At 37.6% G+C, this 7,586-nt stretch overlaps 1 pseudogene; it reads right to left on the bottom strand.

The window, feature by feature from the left end:
• Positions 1-279: 279 nt before the first annotated feature.
• Positions 280-1,247, bottom strand: LOC143404141 (putative vomeronasal receptor-like protein 4; annotated as a pseudogene).
• Positions 1,248-7,586: the final 6,339 nt, after the last annotated feature.

Genomic DNA, 7,586 nt, shown 5'->3' with positions numbered 1-7,586 from the left:
AATGCGTGCAATTTTAAGCAAAGGAAGGAAGCATGTACCTCTAATAGACGTTCTCTTAAAGAATTTTTAAGAAGTGTAATGCAGGAAGAAAGAAAAAAATGCCCAGAATGAAGGTCTGAGACAAAAAGTAAATAGAATAAATAACAGAAGTTTATTAAACTTCAAATGAAGACCCTGATGCCAATATAGTGAAAAACTATTCACAGGCCAGATATGTTATTTTGACACAACAGAAAGTGTGGCATCCTAGCTTAATCAATATTTGTCAGAGAGAATATTTTATAAAATAAAGAAAATTTTTCTAATAAGAGTAGAAAAATACTCTAGATAAGTTTTGTCAGATGTAAGTTGAGTAATTTTTGTTATTTGAGTATCAGCAGCAATTAGCACCAAAGGACTGATTGTGCCATAGCCATTGGCAACAAGCATCTGGATACACACTATGATGGAATTATTAGTCCATGTCAAGCCTATGGCCATTGAAATGAGGAAGTCTGTGCAGTACAGGATGGCAAAACAGCAGATCAGCAGCAGGATGCTCTGAGTGGCCCTTTGTTCTGGAGAGGATTTTGGAGAGAACCTGGAATTGCAAAGATGCTGGGACTGCTTTGTGTGTCTGTACAAAAGAAGGACCATGTACCCACTGGAGAGAACCATGATCCCATAAAGAAGACATCCCTGCATGCCATCAAGGTGAGAAAGAATGGTCTGTGGATGTGGCTTATGGGCAGATAGGAACAGCATTCCGTCACAAAAAGAAGTGCAGGCTGGGTCTTATTCCGTGTGGCCACAGTGTAGAAAAGCAGGTTGCTGTAGGTGGACATGGTGAGAACCCACAATAAAAGAAATAATGCTAGGATGGGATTTGTGGATTTCAGTTTGAAGTGGGCCAACCAGGAGCCATGGGGACTAATGGTGATGGCCTGAGGCACACTCAGGACACAGGTGGTGCAGATGGAGAGTCCCCTCATGACCTTGTTTAGGAAGACAATTATTTTGCATTTGAAGTCACCTGAAATGTCCTGTGTTTCCAAAATGTCTGTAGATACCAAAAGGCCCATGGTGAGGAGCATGAGGATGTGTGTTAGAGCCAGGTGGGTGACGGGGAGATCAGTGAGCCTGGGCTTGTGGCCCACAAGGACAGCAGCAGTGTGGAGGCAAAGCAGAAAGGTGTTTGCTGCAATCCCAATGCCAGCCTGGGGATAGAAGGCATTTCTTATGGCAACATAACTGAACTGTTGGTCCATCTTCATGGGATTTTAGAGCAAATGTTTCTGAAAGGAAATACAGTAGTACAGAAGTGTGTGTGTGTGGAAGCGGTTGAATTTTTATTGACAGGCTTTCAATTATCAACTCATACTTTTGTTTTCTAGAATTATAATTTATCAAAATAATTCTATGTAAATATGACTATTTCTGATTGCTAATTTTAATGTGAAGCCAAGGCCTGGGGTGTGGCTGTGGGTGGCAGGCTGGCCCACATTCATGAAGCACTGGGTTCTGTCCACTACACTACAGTCAATATGTTTATCAGCATCATTTGTTTCTCTAAGAAGTTACTTTTTAAAAAATCTCCTTGTCACCTCATGGTATATACATATAATATATTTATCTGAAAGCTTGTAGTACCTTCTGTGCTTTTGTGGATGTCATAAATTACATTATTTGATGGATAGATTTAGTTACTTTCCTATTTTCCCTGCAAATTTCCTATTTATGATAAGAGGGCAGATACCTCCTCAGTTAACTTTCTATCTGAAAGATCCAAATCAGTGCTGCCCATATAGACATGGTTCACCAAAGACTATTGATGTATATCCTAGACAAGGGGAGATAGGAATCTTCCAGGAGCAATATCTCAAGGGACCCATTCTCATGGTTTATTTATGGAAGTTCAGGACCCTGAGGGATTTAGTAATATTTATCCTGAACCTAGCAGCCTTTGTTTAACCGTGGACCTCCACTTATTAGCTAGGTGAACATTGTCAGTCAATTAACATCATGAACAAAATTGAATAAGGAAAAATCATTTTTCATAGCATTTTTGGAATAAATAAGTAAATATATGAAAATCATTTAGAAAATACTTGACATGTATGGAGTAGTATAACAGTGTTAATTATTTATTCATTTTTTATCACCACCTAACTTTGGTTTGAGAGAGTTCATGTAGCACAGTAAATATTTCATATCTGAGAGAAGAAAATCCTACCATAACATTGGCTTCCTCTGGCATATTTTGATTCTTGGATACTTGAGGAATTCTAAGTTTAAAAAAAATTGTTATTTTCTCAGGGAAGAACTTCAGATATTTCCGCATTCAAAATCCATTATGTGGAGACAGTAGTTAGGGCCTCTTTCTCAATTATCAGTAAATAAATGCCATATTCTATGCTTTCATTTTTTTTTCTCATACCTGTGTATTTGAAGAGAAAATAGATCCTTTCTCAGAATGATTTTGGGCATCCTTTAAGGAAAATGACTTACACAAAGTATTCAGCCATATCCTGAAATATGTTCAGAGGATCCTGTATAAGAACTGAGTTCTTCACGTCTCCTTAGATTAGTCTGCAGGAACATGGGTAAAAATTATACTGAATGATACGGCCATGATTTAAATCCAGGCATTTTACTCAGTTGCTTTAACATAAGTAATTAATTAAGAGTTTTGATCTGTATAATACTGTGGAAGTACCAATAACTCCTGAGTGTCCATATTGTTAGTAAGAATGGCAGAATAATAATTTTTAATAATCTATCAAAATTTTCCCAGTTTTATCATGATACATTTCTAATGGAAGGCAGAGTTATTGAGAGTACAGATTCTTGACATGATGCTCCTGAGCTAAAGGCAAAATTTTTAGAAAGACATACAGAGAAATGCAAGGGACTCAATCAAGGGAATCCACATGGGCCCAGAGTGGCATGTACATATACCATAATATGCATGAAGCTCCTGAGATACTTTTGATTCAATAACTAAATTCAGTGAAAGGAGGAGCAAATATTTTTTATGCTGTTGTAATAATGTCTCCTGCCCTGGGGTGTTGGTGTGATTTGTGAAGTAGAACTGTAGACAGTATTGCAGGCTTACGGAAGGTAAAAAAAGAGAAGCTCTGTCATAAATAGAAGACAAAAGAAGCTGGAAACCCAAACATTAAGCCTAGATATGATTTGTAGAAAAGAACAAAGGTTTGGAGACTTCAAGGAAACAAATGATCAGTTCTTTTTTCTCTCCTTAGAAGAGTAGAGGTTGCACACTTACTCAATAAATGCAATGTAGCAACCAATTTCAAGGGAAATCAAGTATTTCAAACTAGAATCTAGGCCTTGGTATCTGCACCTGTTCAATCCAACCTATCAAATTGTAACTGGCACGCCCATCACCAAGGAGTAAAAAAAGGACAGTGTCAATGAATAAGTTTAAGAACACTGGAAATCTCCCATGTGAATTTATGTTTGAATGATGCCTCTAGCAGAAAATTTATTGAGGCCCTGGGAGACACCTGATCTCGCAAAAATAGGCTCCCAGGCCTTTGAGTCTCCTTCAGGAAATATATCCATGTTTCCTAAACTTTTGTCATCCTGTATTGTTAGCTGGATTCACATGTTTCAGAACCAGGGTGAGAAACATCTCCTATTTGATGATTCAGTTACCACTTATTCTCTTTCCAAGTCACTGGTCTCCTGGAGAGATGGCTAACTTTCTCTCACAAAGTGTGGAGTTGTGATCATTCAGTGATGGGAATGAAAAGGAGCTCAGAAAATATTTTTGTAAAGAAAGTTTTTAATTGTGAAGATCACCATTTGAGATTTGGCAGGTATGAGTGGCAAAAAGTTCTTTAAAAAATGAAATATTCTTGATGAAAAGATAAGATAGTTTTCCCTAAATTGTTATAGATTTATCTTATTTGTTATAAATAATGCAGTGAATCTACAACAAACAGCTAAACATTCTGGTGTTAAATTCTATGTCTTTTCTTAATGACTATGCATTAGTAAAGAATTAGTCTAAAGCTAATAGATCATTAGTCTAACACTAATATACCAGCTGTGAGAAGAAGGAATTTTCAGATAAATGTCAGGTATGAGGGAACAATGATTTCTAACAGAAGGACATGTAAACTGTTGCCACATATACAGGCCTGTGGCACATAATGATCACTTTTGTCAAGCCATGCAAACAATGTTTTATTTCATTACAAATTTAAGTTTACTCTATTTTTCTGATCTCTTGCCTTCCTGAGACATTTTATAAAAGCTTAATACAAGCATATATTTAGAAGAATATGTTGTACTTAAGATGAAGATAAAAATTTTAGATATAGTGAAGCAAGCAACATTTTGAAATAAAGCAATATGATTTTTTTTCCCTGTAAACACACGGTACACATGTTTTGAATCTATTTTTTAAATTTTATTAATCCATTTTAATAAAATCTAATAATTTTATTAGATTGAATTTTAGTAGGTTTTTCTTTGATCTTATAAATCACCAAAACTGCACTGCAATCATTTTATTTTCTTGAAAGTACTGTGAAGCTAGAAGCTGCCAACCTTTTGAATTATTATTACTTGTGGGTATTGTTATAAAAATTATTCATAAGATTGTAATTCTATGACATTATCAATAAAGATAATATGACTTAAAAGTAATACTATGAAATTTTAGGTAAATAATAATGCTACAAAAGCTCATAAAATGCTTGCAGCACATTAGGAATAAATACCTGTATCGTGGATATGATGTAGTAAAAGGCAGATTTTACAACTCCTTCCTCCAGGGCCTACTCAGGCACTCCTCAGCTTCATCTTCCACTCCTATTTGGAGCTGAACTTCCAGATAAGGTGATATGGCACAGACAGCCTAAGCTCTTCTCTCAGTGGACTGCTAATCTTGGTGTTGCATCCGAAGTCTGACAGCACCTGTATTTCTATAGGCAGAGAAAAGTCCCCAAAGCAAAGACAAATATTTCTTTCATCCTCAGACAGTGGTAAACAAGCCCCATCTGGATGAAAACTTTTTCTGGGTAGCTCTCAATTTCCAAGGTCATTGAAGGCTGGGTTGTTTTCTGCATTTCAATCATATCAAACAAATCAGTCTTCTCGAGTTACCCCAAAAATGGTACACCCTGGCATAAAATAAAATGCAGTATAAAAACCGATGTTTTATATGAATGGAAACACATTTAGAAAATGTATTTCTTGGGTCTGTCTACTGAAAACAACTCAGCATTTTGACACTCCAATATAAATAAATATGTCTCCATTGAGCTTTGATTTCTATATGGTTGTTACAAGAAGTTATGGAGACTGAACTGGGGCATCCTGTGCTAGAAAGGTATGATGAAAGGGAGGGAAAGAGTGTGAGAGATAAAAACAGAGGAGCAAATAACCTGAGTAAAGATGGAAGAGCTCAGAGATTAATGGGATTGCTTCAAATGGGCAGATAGACAAGATTGAGTTTTCTCTTCATTATCATCATTTTTACTCTCATCAATGTCTGTGGGTCCTTAACTCGGCCACCTTGTGAGTCCACTCCACCACTGGTGTCACCCAAGTCTTGTGTGCATTCGTCTCACTATTAAGGACCATTCCATCACAGAACCTGGATGAGCCATAGCTGAGCTTGGAGGTAAAACTCCATTTCTATAGGGTGTGACTCAGGCATGAGCAGGTGGTGTGAGAATGTCAGATGTCAGGCACCCAGGACTCGCTCCTTCCCACCTTGATGAAAAACCTCTATCTTTGATAATATCAGACACAGTTATTTTCCACACCTCCATTGGTGGACTATAATTGTACATAGTGGTGAAATTTACTGTTACATGTTCATACTTGTCCACAGCATACATTGGGCAATACCATTCCCCAGTATTGCCCCCTCCATTCTGCTTCCTCCCTTTGTCCCTTTCCTTAACACTACTGATCTCCCTTAAGATATTCATGATATTTTTTCTCCATCTTTTTCCCCATTTTCATGTTCTGATTTCCATATCTGAGAAAAACACATGGCCATTTACCTTCTGAGTTTTGCTAATTTCACTTAATATATGGCCTCATGTACCATCCATTTTTGTTGCAAATGACAATTTCATTTTTCTTTATGACAGAATAAAACTCCATTTGGTATATTTACCACATTTTTAAATCCATCCATTGATGGACACCTATACTTGAATTCCATACTTTGCCTGTTGTGAATTGTTCTGCTACAAACATCGGTATGCACATATCACTATAGTGGGATTTCCAATTTTCCCAGCACTATTTGACTATTTGTTGAAGATGCTATCTTTATTTTTTCAATGTATGTTTTTAGCATTTGTCTAATATAAGATGACTGTAATTATGTGGGTTAGTCTCATTCGATACAGGTGCTGTAGAGGAAAACAAGCTACTCTCATTTGGCAACTTTGAGACACTGATACAGCTCTGGCCATGTAAGCGTAAATAACAACAGGTCTAATCATGCATGGTGGCCTATGGGCTTAGAACTTGCATGCTTACAAAACCAGTGATTACTTGTGCATCTTCTCCTTCGAACCTCATATGTGACTCATCAACATGTCAAGTGTTAACGTGGAAAAAAAAATATGTTGGGATGTCCTTTTTCTACATCGAGCCATGAACTCTTTGTCTTAACATCAACAGTACATTCATTTCAGAGAGTCATATCCATCCTTCTCTTGGCTATATATTTATGAGCACCAGCCAGCTTTCTTAGATGTTTTCAAGCCCATGAAAAGTTTAAAGAAAAGAACATCTAAAAGAAGACTTTGAAGAATTTTCAACAAATACTAGTCAAGATGCTGACATGAGAACCAAATAAAGTTTTCAACTCCTTCTTTGTAGGAACATTAGCTGTGCTGTGCTTTTCAAAAATGACTTGTCATAACTGATTTGTGCCCATGTTAGCAACTCTTCTGAAATTACTTTGAAAGTAGACTAATGTGAGTGTTTCTCTTTAGAAATAATTCAAATTACTTGCATAGGAAGTGGCAGCAGGTCTGGGGATGTTGTAGCTAGGTGGCGGTGACCTTGCCTAGCTTCAGGCTGGCCTGCCATGGACTTTCACCCCAAACACTTTCAAGAAAAAAAAAGGGAGAGAAGGGAGAGAGAAAGTTGGAAGGGAGGGAGGCAAAGTTGCAGGGATGGAGGGAGGTAAAAAAGAAGGAAGAAGAAAAGGAGAAAAACCAGGAAGAAAAAAAGGAAGCAAGGAAGGAAGGAAATAGGGAGAGCACAAGGGCAGGGAAAGGACTGAGTCACCAAAACAAAAGGCAAGGGACACGAAGACCAATATAGGCCATAGAAGCTGTTTGAACAGTTTAGACAGCTTTAGAACTTGAGTGACATCAGACTGAATGTTATTATGACTGGATGGAATCTTCCTACTAAGGCCCACTTTGGCCTGGCCTAAACCAAATCAAGGGGTGGGTGGCATGGAGAGGAATTCGCTCTGGCTGGAGTGGGAGGGACCTAAACCTGTGGCACTTGAAGATGCACTGGGTAGGGAAGGGGACAAGACTCCCCTGATGGGCAGTTGAGCACAACAAGGCTCCTGGGAGCCCTTGATCATGGCTCCC

This window comes from Callospermophilus lateralis, chromosome 7 (assembly GCF_048772815.1).
Source record: "Callospermophilus lateralis isolate mCalLat2 chromosome 7, mCalLat2.hap1, whole genome shotgun sequence".
NCBI lineage: Eukaryota > Metazoa > Chordata > Mammalia > Rodentia > Sciuridae > Callospermophilus > Callospermophilus lateralis.
This window is presented reverse-complemented; position numbering and strand designations above follow the sequence as displayed.